Raw genomic sequence first — 16,085 nt, 5'->3', positions numbered from 1 at the left:
AACACGTACGCGTTACATTTGGGGGAGAAATCGTGGTAAGAAGGAAAAAATGACACGTAAGCAATTGTTTATATTAGATTTCAAGTGCGAATTGCTGTGCGCTTTCTGCTCTTAGAAGAGAACGCAAACGCGACGCGTAATTTTCTGGTTCGTCTCCTTTTTGCATCTTTTGTTAGTAAAATGAAACAGCCATATGCAGATTTCGCGAAGAAAAAGCGGAAAGAAAACGAGTGCAGAAAGTGTAACATCGAACACGCACCAACCTCGCGTTCGTGCCGTTACTATTTTCAAGTTACTTATTGTTCAAATCACTGAAACTTATTCAAACCAAAATTGCAACCGCACTTCTCGTGGCTGCAGCTATCGGTGTTACCAGCGGTTGCTATTATCCGCGATAGAGAATAATTTATCCGTCGATTAATAGAGAATTTACGGAGTATCTCTCGATTCTCTTGCAGAAAAACCTCTCCCGCGTTTGCTTTCAATTCGGCTCAACTTGAATCAGTTATGTGACGTCATTCGACCAATCAGGTGATACCCCGCGGTTTCCTTTTCCGCCATTACCGATCGCGGCTCTGTCGTTTCTTCACCTCGGTGTTCTGCGTGCGGCTTCTTTCGTCGGTCGTGGACACTTTTGATTCAATTTCTGCCGTCTCGTGTGGAATTCGGCGAAAAGGTATCATTCGCATGCTTATACATGATTAGAATATTGAATACAACACGTTGGATGTTACGATTCACTGAAATACCATTGAAATGCTAATCGTTTTCTGTTCGCCGCAGGGAGGTTCGCGGGAATACGGCACGGTGGCCATAACGCAGCGATTCAGAGACGGAGAACGGGGAGTGCGGGGACAACGAAATCGGTGAGTGCGTAATATTACAGGGTACTCGGTGAAAATTCTCATCGCATCTCGATTATCACGAAACGTCGTTGGTGCGCGCGTTACGCAAAAGCCTGCACCCGCGCGAGATAACGCAGCGTCTTATAGCAGGTATTTTGCATTTTCCTCTCTCTCTCTCCCTCTCTAGACGCCGGTCTCTCGCGCCGCGTCGCGGTCGATGCAATTTCGAAGCTGAGTTTGCGAGACCTCAATTTCTGACGTGATTTTTTTTCTTTTATCGGTCGCCGTTTTATCCCGATTGTGAAGAGAGACGCGACGGCGAATCTGTCGCGGCGCTTTTATCACGCTTTCGTTATTCGCAAGCTCGAAAAAGCTCGTCGCCGAAGTAGGCCGCGTATCTTTCGGTCGGGACACGCGACGTTTTATTCGTACGTTTTTGTTCAGATACAGTTTAAAATATTAGAAAATTGGTATTTATAAGAGAATTATAGCGCTTTTACTGCTCGCAAATTATTTTATATAGATAAAGATAAAATATTATTATGAAATGCTTTTATATTTTCAAGAATAAAGGTGATATCGAAGCTGCCTAATCATTTATATAGATATTATATAAATTTATAAATTCATAAATTTATAAAGTTACATTGTATAAATATTTATATTATAAATTATATTATAAATATTTATACAATATAAATTTATAAATTATATTACAAATATTTCTACAATATAAATTTATAAATTTATAAATTTATATAATATCTATATAAATGATTAGGCAGCTTCGATATCATCTTTATTCTTGAAAATATAAAAGCATTTTATAATAATATTTTATCTTTATCTATATAAAATAATTTGCGAGCAGTAAAAGCGCTATAATTCTCCTATAGATACCAATTTTTTAATATTTTAAACTGTATCTAAACAAGGACGTACGAATAAAACGTCGTATTATAAATATTTACAAAAAAAACGTTGAATGATATACATATACATATATATTTTAAAAAATTAACTTTACTTTTGGAGATATTTTTATCAAGCTCTCAGAACATAATTTTTTGAACAACTGTCTCTATAGATATTGTATTTACCCTTATCATCGCTAAGCGGACACGCAAAACGGACTTGCTCGTGCAGTAATTGAGATACAGATAGGAATTAAACGTGACTCCTTGCTCTCGATTTCGCAAATTATCAACCGGCATTATCGTGAATCGAAAAATTATGAAGCTTAGGAATCTGCAGTAATTTCTGTAATTTCCCAAAACGCTTATTGTATATAACAGCGTATATATACACTGATCCCGATTTCGACAAATCGTCGGTCAATATTAACGCGAATTCTTTTCACGTAAATTCGTGTGATACTTCTTTTTTATCGCATCACGCGATGCTTCACGGACGATCCCCGAAGTCTCGATTCTTCTCCTTCGTGTGCCTGTCAATTGCATTGGCCGAGGCCGAGAAAATTTCGATTCCCGCGAAATCCTTTCGACCACGAAATAAGACGCGGCGGAATGAGTCGCGATAGGAAATTTCTCGGACAAGTTTTATTCGGGATTGCGAATACGCGTCCCGAAGGGTATTCTCCCGTGCTCTTTTGCAGGGGCGGATTACTGACTTCTTGGGGATTGAAACTAATAATTGAATTGATTACTGTAAGAAAAGAAGTGATCACGGATAAACCCGATCACGGATAAACCCGACCACGGATAAACCACAGAAAACTCAATCACTTTTTCCATAGGAACATGTTGCATAAATACAGTAAAAGTATTGGAACTGAAACAATTTCTTTTGAGTTACAACTTGAATTTAGAAAAATTGTACGAATTTCAATTGCGGCGAATAAAGCTCGAAGTTTACGATTGAGGAAAACTTTTTGAGAAGGAAGAAGTTCTCGCAATTGTTTATCAAGTTTCTCTTTCTTTTCTCTATCTTATTCAGACTTCGAGATGCTACAGAGACACAAGCACAGAAATTACATTTATTTCTTGTAATAAAGATTGGCGCATCCTCTTCTGTTTGAATGCCGATAGACTTGGAAATTCATCTCACCTCGAAATTATGCGCTGTCTCAATTTCCTTGCTTACCCATCCCGTCCCCGTTAGCTTTCACGCAGAAATCCGCTCCTGTGCTTGCGCAGGTGGAAGCACCCTGTGACATGCATACGGCCGCGGCGCCTTGTATGCACCACGTATCGCTTTAGAGGAGAAAGAGGAGAGGAAGGGGGAAGAGAAGATACCGATTGAAATCGCGCACGGCGCGGCGGCAGCGGGTCCATGCTATTGACAGGCCGTCTTTTATAGGTATGTGCATCGCAATTCTTCCGCAATTTCGCCGTACCCCTTTTGGAACTCCTTTTTCCGCATCCCGACGGCAGCAATCCGACATTCGATATCGCGCTACCATCACCCCTTTATCTCACCGTGGTCTTTTCATTTTCCTTCTTTCCCGCTCGGTTTAGCCGACAAGTCTTCGTGCTTGTTCCCTGCGCGAATGCATCTTCAATTCGAGGATTTTTATATAAAGGATTTTTTATCACAATGTATTTTATAATGTAGTAGTAATATTTTACGTTAATATACGTATAATAGATATAATTGATCAAAGGTATTTTTGTTACCTCGACATTTACGGATAGTTTATTATTTGTACTTTGAAAATATAAATTATTTTCACGTTTTCAGTTATTTTTAGTAAGAACGTCTACTGAAAGTGTGATACAATTCTCGTACTTATTTTCGTACAGATACATTTTCTAATTCGGCACAAAAGCTTTTTTATCAATAGAACTGCCCTCATCTTTAGTAATCAGACGAGAGCAATAATTTTTTTAGTCTATTACAATTTTACGAAGCTCGAAACGATTCATATTCGATTTATTTCCGATTCGCGAGATGACCGTAGTGGTATTTTCGTCCGTTCCCCAAACCCGCCGAGTGTCATCAAATTCGATCACTCGCAAACCCGGTTCCTGGTTAGTCGTAGTTTACATCGACGCCTCGTAGCTCGCGCGGAGTTTGGGTTCGTGCCGGAGTTTGCGCGAAAATTGCATTTCGGTCGTCGTTGAGAATCAAGGCAAACGATATTTGATCTCGGACGGCATCGACTAGGGGTGCGGACGATGCAGCGGACAGAGTGCACTTTGCGCTTTGCACACGAGATATGATGTGATTTAGCAAACGGTTTTACATGAGAGATGCATTCGTCTCTTTAAATCTATTTCAAAGATCCTTCATATCGATTCTGTCATGTCCATTTCGATATTTCAATGCGAATCCAACGGATGTCTATTCTGATACACGTGTGAAAACAGATGTAAAGAAGTTGGAAGCACAGAATGCTTCTTCTTTCGTCTTGCAGACACGCACAATTAGTGCGGCCGTTCTTTTGAATGAACTTGTAATTTGTTAATGTCTTTATATTTAATCTTTGGAATCTAAAGAAGCTCGGGTTAAAATTAAGTTCGTAAGTAGGTCGGAGGAGCAATCCGTGTATTTTAGAGAGAAAGAGGAAGACAGAGAGAAAGAGAGAGAGAGAGAGAGCCTCAATTAATTTCTGTATTCTATGGATAAACTGTTAATTTTGGATCGCGCAACGGTACACGGCTAATTTGATTACTTAACATTATTTTGAGATATTTTCAATGACGTTCGAGATTAGAATTGACGTATTATACAATAGTGGTAGTTTTCCGCGCGCGCGCCCGCGCGCGCGATGACTCGTATTACTTTTCTCGCGGAATCAAACAATTTTACAACACACGTTTTATGAGGCATAATCGAATTATCCCACCTATACATTTACGCTCTATTGTTGTACGCCAATGCGTATGCCCAATTGTTGTACACCCAATTGCGCTCTTGTGAACGCCGCGGCCTATAAGTAATTCATTTATCCGATGCTGTGCCCGCGACACGCAACAATGGCGTTGCAAATGAAAAACCATTAAAAAGCATTAAACGCACTGTTTTCATCTCGATTGCGACCAAGGCGACATGATTTGTGCGTATCGTAGAGGGAAAACGAACTGTAGATAGCAATATCGAGTTTGAAGATGCATTAAGCGAGAGACTATATTTTAGACTGGTCAAAGAGCTCCCCGATAAAATATTTCATATTTTACCATATTCTGTACATTTATACGCCTTTTTAAAGCAAACTTCTCTACTTAAAATCAAAATAAATGGATTATCTTTACATTATCTAATACTAACGACTTACAAGATTTATGATCTGAGACTTATTAGGATTGCGCGACTTATTGTTAGCGCTATTAACATTCTTCATTCGCACACACACAATTGACAGGTTCTTATTGTTAGTCGTGCGAAAGTCGACGTTAATATCACATCCGTCCTTTCTAGCTATCTCTCGCTTTCCTTACGCGCGTCTACGCATATATTTAGCGGGCTTCAGTTTACTAACCAAATTGCAATGGGCGGCGACAACGCGGATACCGTGTATTTCAATCTCGAGTCCCGAGATTTGGTGGGACGCGTTGACGGAGACAGAAAGAGGCGGTTGGGATACCAAGGGGGATGCACGCCGGGATTCGCCGTGAGCGAGACGAGAGGGAAAGCCGGGGATGTAGATAGCGATTGAGAAAGGGGGACGAAGGACGAGAGAGCTGCGAGAGATGGAGAGAAACACGTTGATAGAGTGGCAAGATGGAGTGGGAAGGGAGTATCCTGCGGAAATTCGATGCTAATGAAGGAAATTGCGTAGATGCCAAACCAGTATTTCCCTTATCTCTCTCCCTTCCTCCTTCCCTTCCTCTCTCTCCTCTCCCTCTCTCTCTCTCTCTCTCTCTCTCTCTCTTTCTCTCGTTCTCTTTCTCACCTTCTCAGCCTCTCCCGTTTTCTTCTTAGAGGAGGGCAACACCCGCCTCCGCGAAGAGGGCGTAACGAATTTCTCCCCCGCTTTCCGTTTGCAAGGTGTACTTCTGAGTTCACTAATTTCCACTTCTTCCTTTCCGAACATCGATAAACAGTCGGAAGGTTCTGGATGTTGTCATTGGAATCCGCACGGAGTTATTCTTAACTTCGCCGTTAGATACTTGCGCAGGTGGACCATTTTAATTGAGACAATGGACAGGTCCATTTTTTCCAGCGTAATCAGGAAAACTCCAACAAATCGCAATAGAAATAGGCAATTAATTGCTACCAGTATGAATCCAATAAGACGTTTTTTATATTAATTTTAAAATATAGCGTTAGCTTTTTCTATTAAACCAGGATGCGCATGATGTCTCGGATATTTTGCCATTACTCCAGAGATCGTCAATATCCGCAAACCGGATTCTTATCACTTCGTGGAACTCGCGAGTAAGCTTACGCGTGCTTTTGCATTATCTCCATCTCGCCAGGCGTGTCTCCTTTATCGAAGCAACCCACCCCGAGGGAGGAGTCGCTTTTTCGAAGTGGAAAGTCGTCCGGGACACCGCGCCCTTTATCGAGCATAATTATCGCACAACTCGTACGATGGTAAAGTTCAATAGGTATATATAAAGTGCAATCGTCGTCGCTGCGCCATGAATAATCAGATTATAATCATTGATCCGATCTTCGAAGGGTGTAACTTTGCTTCATGGGCGAATATCGCGTCTATCGACTGATACAACGGCGAGAAGCTGAATCGTTATCTACACTGCAAGTTCAAATATATTATTTTAGTTGGAGCTCTTCTTACACATTTCTTTCCGTTTTAAATCACGTTATTTAACACGATTGAACGCATTAACTTAATTTAATACGATTAAACGTGTTAAATGACAATTTAACACGCATGAAGAAACATGTAAAAAGAGCTGTAGTCAAATGTGTCATTTTTAATTGTTTATGCGTGCGAAAATAACACACTTGCATGGATTGGCAATGTAGGGCCCGCAATATTCAGCCACATCGACTTAAATGATTAAACTTTAAAAGAATTTACACTGGCTTTCTTTTATTTCGTCACCGTGTTTGCCGCGTATGTCGGCGTTAATTGTAATTTAATTCGCGCGTGTAATTGTACCGGAGACCGCCTAGAAATTCCTGCGAGTTCCGAAACAACGAGGATCATCGTTCGTGACTGTCGTTGACTCTTATATTCCGTGCCGTGGCCATAATTTCCTACGATGATACTTCTCCTCCTCGGCGGAAACACTCGGAAATGGAAGTGTCCGCGTCGGGGATATTTAAGACTACAAGCGCGTACAAGCTTTTAACTCTCTTTCTCGCATCTGTGTCAAGCACGAGCGTTTCCGAAGATGTTTCTTCGCGCGAAGGCGACCGTGGAAAAACTATTTTCACCACTTCTGTAACATTCGGTAAAGGATATAAAAAATTCGTGTAACAACGGCGCTACTAAAGAAACTAATTGTAAGTGGGACAATGTAATTGATTTATACTACATGTGCCAACTTATTAAAAATCGTAATTATAATATAATATAAAAAGTTATAATTGTTTTCATTTTCTGAAAGTCAGGGTTTCTCTAATGTGTTTCAGTAGTTTTAAATATTTTAATAGTTGTAGTAAAATTAATGTTCGTATATTTGACTTTTTTAAAAGAATTTTTTTCGTAGGAGAGAGAAAAATATTTTATCAGAATATATTATTTTTGTTGTATATTGTTATTAAATAAATATTTGTTCCATTTTATGATCGAAGAAATGTTACGTGGAGCACTAAAATTATTTTGTCAGTAATTAAATTTTTAAATAATGTATACCAAAATTACACATGATTATATTACAATTACATAATTATATTAGATTGCTATAATGTAACGTAATAGCTACTGATCGATTTTAATTTTTAACCGACATTCTATATTTCTCATTTGTGTATTTATATTTCATTTTAATATAATTTGAATTATATCAAGAAACAATATCAGCAATTGCAATAATGAATGGACAATTACATTGACAAAACGTTGAACTGAAACAATTTTCTCAAGAGAAAAAGCATTTGTTTAAATATTATATATATCATTTATTTAAATTTGTACAGCATTTTACGTTATTTAGGTTGATTTAGTTCTTGGATTAATAATAATTATGCTAGCATTTGTTTAACTGATTTAACTGAATTTTATGATAAAAATAAAATTAATGAATTACTTGTCTCTGGAAATATAAAAAACGCAACGTTTATATTTATTTAATAATATATTTACATGGTAGAAATAGAACATTGCATCATTCTTACTAATGTCCCAGTAATCTAGCAGCTGTGCGTTTTAACATCCAATGTTTTTGCCCTATATTCATATAAAGAATGCATGAAGATAAAAATCGAAATTTTTTTCACATAATCGTCGTTTTTATTTTACTAACAGAGAAATTTCCATATTTATGTACGAGTTAACTTTAATATGTAGTGTATCTAATTTTGTAATAATATTATATGATTTCAGCAAGAAATAATACTTCAATCATTTTCAATAGACTTCTAACAATTTGAAATTGGTATTAATAACATTTCATGTGATAACCGTAATATTATAATAATGATATGGAAGTTATTTTAGCTTGAATTTTCGGTCTCGAGTATAAAATAATCCGTTATTATTAGGATGAGGTCGATGTTATTAAGACCGTGTTACAATACGTCGAAGTTGTTTACAGAAATAGCAAAAGCGATGCAAATAACGTAATAATTTGGGACGAGAGTTTTGTAAGCTCAATTTAGTAAGCATCACGTCGGAAAACCGACAGCGCGCATTAAAACAATGAGATTCAATGAATGGATATACTATACACACGCAACAGGAATAATTGGCAACAAACTCGTGCGCTATCTTGACGTTCGAACAATCGTTCGTGAAGTGTAAAATAGCTTTTCGCTGCGAATTGGGTCGCGTGATAAAAAATGATTGTGCGCTCGCGCTTATACGGATTTTGAAATATCTCGCGCAAACACGTCGATACGTGGCGAAAGGGGAGGATTCCATAGGCAGAAGCTGAAGCGTGCGACTACCGATCTTCTCCCCTTCCGTGAACGATACTCGATATTTCTCATTTCGGACGCCACTCGGCTATTTGCATCTTTATGGAACATTTTAGCCTGCAGCTCGCTCGCAGGCGTACGTGTGCATACTATTTACTTTTATATATTTTTTTTCGACGGGTGTCGCGCGAGATTAGACGACGTGAGTGAAATGCGCGTTACAGTGGCGACAAAGATTATGTATAAAAAAATGGTTAGAAAATTTATCGTACGGTATCTTTCTGTTACAAAGGGTGCTTAAAAAATATAGCAATATAGTAACCTAAAGAAAAAAGTAACGACGTTAATGTCCTTAAGATATATCTTGCATGTAACAATTGTTTAAATAACTTTTTTTTAATAAACGATCGCGACGATATCGATAGGAAGTTTCTGGTAGTGCTGCTTGAAAATTGCAGTTGCAAAATCACGATTAAGAATGTTCCTCGCGAGCTGCCGCTTTTCGCGAGTTGGAAAATTACGGCACATCGTGCTTAGCGCACGATCAGTCACCATGCCGTTGCACGAATGGAGTGTGTTGTAAAACTATCGACAGATAGCCGCCTGGGTCACAGTTGGCATCTGTCTATTGATTGATGAAGCGTGCGAGGATATCATTCTCTCTATATACCACGTTCCACCTACTATTCACGTCATTGCACTCCGTGCGCGTAGCCCGGAGCATTTGATTTTTTAACAGTATTCACAAGGAACGTTTTGTCGCTATCTGCCGTTCTGAAAAGCAATGCGCTTTAATTTACGAGAGTGTTTCGGCAAAAACCGAAAAGTACTACGCATTATTATGTGTTTGTGCTATTGTACGTATAGTTTCTCGTTGCGTAAAAGTGATTAGATCTCGAATAAACGTATACATAACACACGAAACAGCAGCTAACAATTTCGTTATCGCAATTTGATTTTGTCTCATAGAGATACGTGACATTATTGACATAGTACTTAATTACTAAATTAAGTAAAACCTCGCGCTAAATCAGCGTTAAATTGTCTTGCTGCATTTACGCGCTATGAGAAAGAATTTCGTACAAACGTGTCAAAATTCACCGTCACTGAATTTTCTCTGCTATATACAGCTACGTTGAAACGTCTCTCGAATTGCAGAAGCGTTATAAAAATAAAATAGTATCGCGTTTTATTAACGACTTCCGGAATCCGAAGGCGTACCCGATAAAAGCAATCGATGAAACTCGCGCGAGGCGTGCCGACCGAGTTTATCTTGCCTGCCCCCTCCGGTAACGCGTACCGGCAAGAGTATTTTTTTGTATGCTATTTATTTCATTTTACATTGATTAAGGGATACGTGCGGGAGCACGGGCGCAGGAATCCCGTTGGGATTTAAAAAATTCTCCATTCTCTCTCGTGCCTGCTATTCTCTTCATCAATTCCAATCTCATCTTTGATTCGTTTTCCTCATCTACGACCTCTGCGTATGAACGATATTTCGTTTGTACACTGTATTTTTCATGTATATGTGACATGTGAATTTTGTCAGAACTGATTTCATTGTCAGATAAAAGTGTATATTTGACAATATCTGCAAAATTAACAGAGCGAAACGTTATTTTGGGTGACACATTGATCGATAATAAAGTTTGCGAATTAATTTAATAGAAACGTTAAAAATTCGATTACCGCGGTGACAATAAGGTGGTAAAAGCTTCCTTATAACAGGACTTCCAGCTTTGATCGTCATTGTCTTTGCGCGCGGCGAAAAAAGGTAAACAGAATCTTACCTAATTTACGGGACGCTTTCTCCGAGCTCGATTTCATCGCGCCTGCTTTTCGCCTCGGCTTTGTATCTGGAACGTCGTGAAAGTTTTCGAGTTAGAGGTATGAAGGAAAGGAAGTTGAAGGGGGACGACGGGAAGAGAAAGATTCTTGAAAAGTCTATGCCACGATATCGTGGATGAGGAACATCTCGTTTGTAAAGTTTAAACGGCCTTGAGCGTAACATCTTTGAACTCGGTCGGTTGTAGACTTAGTCTTTCCTTCGATCACAGAGGAAGCCGATAGTTCGGCGAGTATCGTCCCTAGGGGCGACCGCGAACATCTAATAGATTTTGCAATCGTGGACAAAGAAACCGGCGGGAGATCCGTCGAGTCCAACGGAAACTGTTTTCCTCACTGCCGAAAGTCATTGTGTCAACGACAACGTCGTTTACTTCTCTGCGAAAGTAATATTGTGTTTTATTCAATATGATGTTCAGTATCAAAAATTCTTCAACACATAATTTGTTTAGATTACTAAAGAAAATGTATGAATAACATTGAATAGTACGCCAATAATAAAAATGTTTCGCTTTACGAAGATATATTTGGAAAAATGATCTTTTTTCTTTTTAGTATGTTTCGTTGGTTCTCTTAATTATTGTTTATTATATCCTCTCGCACATTTGTTTTGAAATTAATTATCTGATCTTTGATGCTTTCGAGGAATAGACTTATCTTCTACGAAGTCAGTTTTACGTGGCTTATTATAATCCCTTTGTTAGTTTATTAAAATCGTACACTGTTAAGCTGTATCAAATATAGTGAATCTCTTTTCAAAGTCATGTAAAGCTTGTGTCTTGAAACAAGCTTTACGAGCTTTTGTAAGGATAAATATATAATGAGATTTTTAGTGGTGATATAAAATGTCTTAAGATTGAAATGTAAGTTCAAGCAAAATACTTGGACAACGTCACGAGTGTCTTGTGAATGATAAACAAATAATTTTATTTAAAAAATGATAATTTTAAATTTAACGGTTTGAATTACAACTCGATCCGAATTAGTGTTTAACTATAGTAAATACAATGGTTCTTTCATTTCTACATTTTAATTTTTTTAACTTACTTTTTTTTCTTTCTTAAAAATGTACGTATCTCTGGTGATTTAGACATATATCGAAACACGGAAAGCTGCATTTTACTTTACTATTTCGAATTTAAAAGATGCCACGACTTAGCTTTTCGTGGGACGAGGATTTGAGGCAATGATTTAAATTCTAAGTGATTGCTTTCGACGTACATGTAAAATTTACACTTCGCGATGTGCGTTGGAGCGCAAGTTTATGTCATCATCAATTGTCAATAAAAGGCTTACACGTTTCTCGCGTTACATGCATTGGTGAAGAGTGCTAGAGAATCAGAATACACTTAGGCGAGCAATGTAGACGGAATTGTAGACTCAAGTATCATCTAATAACTGAAACACTTCACCAAATAGTGCGAAGTATTCTCCAAGTAATTCTCTGAGTAGTCGAAACTAAATATCCTTTAATTAATATCTTGTATTTTTAATTGATTTCCTTGGAACTGTGAACAATTTCGTATAATGTCAACTTTCAATTTCGTAAGAATGTCGACTTGCCAAAGTTTCCGTAGACTTTTCTTGTTTGAGTTTGGTCATGAATAATATGCCAAAGGCGACGTGACGGGGGTCGACCCGTTTTATCTGCGGGGCTCACATTTCTTGTAACAATAATTCATCGCTATCGCAATTACCAAGAACGATCACGATGCCGGAAGATCCGGCGCCTCTATTACGAATTCCGTCATTGGGGTAAGACAGAGAGGACGGGCTGATAGAGAGGGATTGATGAAGGAGAATAGAGAAGAGGGACACAGAGCGGAAGGGAAACTCGCACTGAACGCTTGTGCAACGTTTGATTGGACGCAGTGAGACCTTCAGAACAATGCTTGATCGTAACCAAATGCGCACGGTAACGTGAAGCGCGGTATATGTCACCCTGTTTGTCGAATAAATATTGACTTCCGAGCGTTCCTTCCTACCATCTCGGCCAAAGTAACATTTGTAAGCATCGTCGCAGAAACGGAATATGTTCTTAGGGGAACTATTAAGTCCATTCGTGCGATGAAGTAGGGTGTATGTTAACGTACGTGTGTGTTAACGAAGATTGACAGGCAAACGGAAAAATTCGTTAATCTTTCGTTACGTCAGATCGATGAAGAAGACGACGATGGCGATGCCAAACGCCGAACATTCCCCGCACCTTCGGAACAATAGGAAGTTTCACGGTAGAAGATGCCAGAGTTATAGCCGGCCGGAGACGTGATAATATATGTCGGAGTAATTTTCCCGGCAATATTCCCAGAAATTTATGGGTTATTAATTTTATGAACCTCCGGCTATCCTCGCCTCCGGGCGCACGTGTCCCTCTCGGTAATATCTCTATTATGACTGACTGCGGCCGATCTTACGTGCGCTCGTCCCCGACTCGCCGACTCATCCCCTCATTATTATAAACCCGCCAGATTCTGGTTTTACTTCGTTGGCACTTTATTAAATTTTCTGTTATACGCAAAATAATTTCGCACAAGTTGGAACATGTGTGTTTTTATTACGCTTATAAAGAATTTCACGCGTTGCGGTAAGTTAAAGCCATATAATGAATACGCCGCTATAATAAATCAAGTGTTCCGAAATTGCGCGAGCTATTATTTTTAATAAGTATAAATTACGTTGATAAGCGTATATAATTATTTCAAATGTGCTCTAGAATATTAGATGTTTTAAAGCACGTTCTATGACTATATTATTCTGAAAACTCTGAATACTAAATATTATTCCTCGTTTGTCCATTAAAACTGCATACAGATTGCACTATTTCCGACAAATAAACGCGCGAATAAATGGGTTGAACGCACAGATGCTTTAACGAGAGTTTTGAGCGAGCCACGATAAATCGATTTTATCAGTTTGCATTAGCTTGCAGCGCTGTCTCTTAAAAACTAAATTATGAATAGGCTGCAAGTTAGTAGCGTATAAATATTTATTTCTGTATCTAATAATCTTAAATTTTTGTTGTGAATTTTTGAAATTAAATTTTAGAAAAAGTTAATTGCTAATTATTTGTATTAAATTTTTAGATATTTGATTAATATCGTGTTAAAAATCTCAATGTTTTTAATGAAAATAGCTATCTAACTAATCTGCAATTTGAGAATTAAAGGATGAATATTCCGATATCTGCGAACATAATATTTCCTTTTATTCCTAACTTGTAAAATCGATACTCCCGATATTCATCACGATATAAAAATAAGCGAAGTTTGCGAATGACTTCGTGAAACTTACTGTTAACGCCAAAATTTCTCGACAATTGTTCATTGTGTATTAGCGCTCGCAATAAGCGAACACACGATCGATTCTTAAAAAGGGAGATGGAGAGACATTCTGATCCTCCGAGCCGGTCTTATCGGGTTGCATATGATTTTAGAGCATCGTTATGTGTCGTCTAAAGCGCTCAACTCCACAATAATGAAGGTGTGTGCAGCTTCGGCATACGTGATGCGCGATATTTGTGTGTATTGACTCTCGTTCGTGCAGCGACGTTACATATATTGTCGGTTCACGAGCGCCGATGCTGAAGGGAGGTTTGGTCCTACCTAATCCTTATCTGCGGAGGGTTGCGAGATCACACGCCTTCTAGGTATTGTACTCACCTCTTATACCACACTGAACCGTTCTCCGTTGTCCGGTGCCAAACGCGTCGTCCTTTATTTCGAGGTAATGTTGCGCGATAACAACCAAAGCTTCGATTACCCAAGAGCTAAACTTAGGATTGTCTCGGGGGAAGGATTATCGGCACAGTCGGCACAGGTTTTTAAAAAGAATGGTCGGGGATATAGCATTATTGAAAATCATGTTATATCAGTTCTCATACCTTTTATTTCAATTTTTACTGAGTATTTTGTATAAATCATCGCAGAAAAGTTTTAATCAACGCGTGATGTACGTTAAATAAATTCTTACTGACTGTTTTACAGCAAGATATTAATTCCTTAATTAGAGACGTTTTTTTTAACGATATTAAGATATGCTTGATACGATAGATGAAATGTTAGTAAAATTCATCAGGGTATAAAATTATGTTAGTACGATTCGACGTTAAAAGGAAATTGTATTATTATGTGACTTTCGATTGTTACTTCCACGACCTTTTCTGTGCAATTTTACAGCAGCGCCATTGCCATCACTGCGTCGAACGCTTTATCTTGGGGTAATGTTGCGTGATAACAACGAACGGGTGGAATCGTCCCAGCGGGATTATTAGTGCCGCCTGTAGTTTCTTGAAGGCCGTCTAGTCGATAAGGAGCTACGTTACTATTCTGGCTGGATATTTTTGTTTTCAAGTTAATTGTGTATTAATTATTCCAATCATTTTTGCTACATTATTCCATCTCTCTTATCAATATTTATTTTTATTCTGCGATTTTATTTTTAAATAGTTTTGTAAGACAGAGATAAATTAATGTTATTTACTATCAAAAAATTGTATTTAAAATTTCGTTAACATAATTTTGGTACTTGAGTATTAAACTTCGTAGAGTATTCGTAATATATGCGAAATATTTCGTCTGCATATTTACGATAAACAACGTTGTGTGCTATAATCATACATCAAAGGAAAAAGCGGCGGCGAGTGCAGTTGCCTTAAGAGAGTCTTGCGCGCGACGCGTCCTTAGTATCCTTGGTCCGGTGTTTTCTTTCAACAAATATATATATACATATATATATATATATATATATATATATATATATTATCCTGAGCGTCCACTTCTCACGGATAGAAGAACGCAGACAACTAAGAAAAAGGAGAGATGGAAAGAAAAAGAGGAAAAAGAGAGAGAAAGAAAATGTGAGAGAAAGAGAGCGTGCTCGTTGATAACTTGGTCCTTCGCAAAATATGCAGCATAACAAAGTGCGGTGACACAGTGGGAAACTGAAGATTCTAGAAAATAAAGAGAAGAGTCGAGTACGCAGTCAGGATTGGATGCGGCCTATCTTGCCCATCTACTTACCATGCCTCTCTTTGGGGCTTGCCGCCACTCGTTGGGTTTGTCGAAGTAGGAACATGAAGGAGAAACAACTCCGTCGAGTAGGATCGCCGAGAGTAGTGAAAGATGAATAAAACCGTTGCGCAGCGTGCGCTTTCGAATGATACCGCCTAGTTGCCGCGGCAAGCAAGAAGTGCTACTTGTGAAAAATGGATTTCGACGAAAGTTTAACAATAGCGTCACTTGCGGTTGTCTGCGCTTGTTATTTCGAGTACGCTAAGAAGTAAGAAGGCGATATCTTGTCTTTGATTGGCGTGATTTTCTATCAGCAGACACCGCAAATGTAATATTATTCGATGTTTTGATAGAAAGAAGTTCAATTTTAATCGCGTATCTCATAGACGTTTAAAAATATGTTCGCTAGTTAGGAAAATTTTATTGACGTGCT

This window comes from Temnothorax curvispinosus, unplaced genomic scaffold (genome assembly GCF_003070985.1).
Source record: "Temnothorax curvispinosus isolate PA1 unplaced genomic scaffold, ASM307098v1 QBEX01010899.1, whole genome shotgun sequence".
NCBI lineage: Eukaryota > Metazoa > Arthropoda > Insecta > Hymenoptera > Formicidae > Temnothorax > Temnothorax curvispinosus.
Note: the sequence above shows the minus strand (reverse complement) of the source record.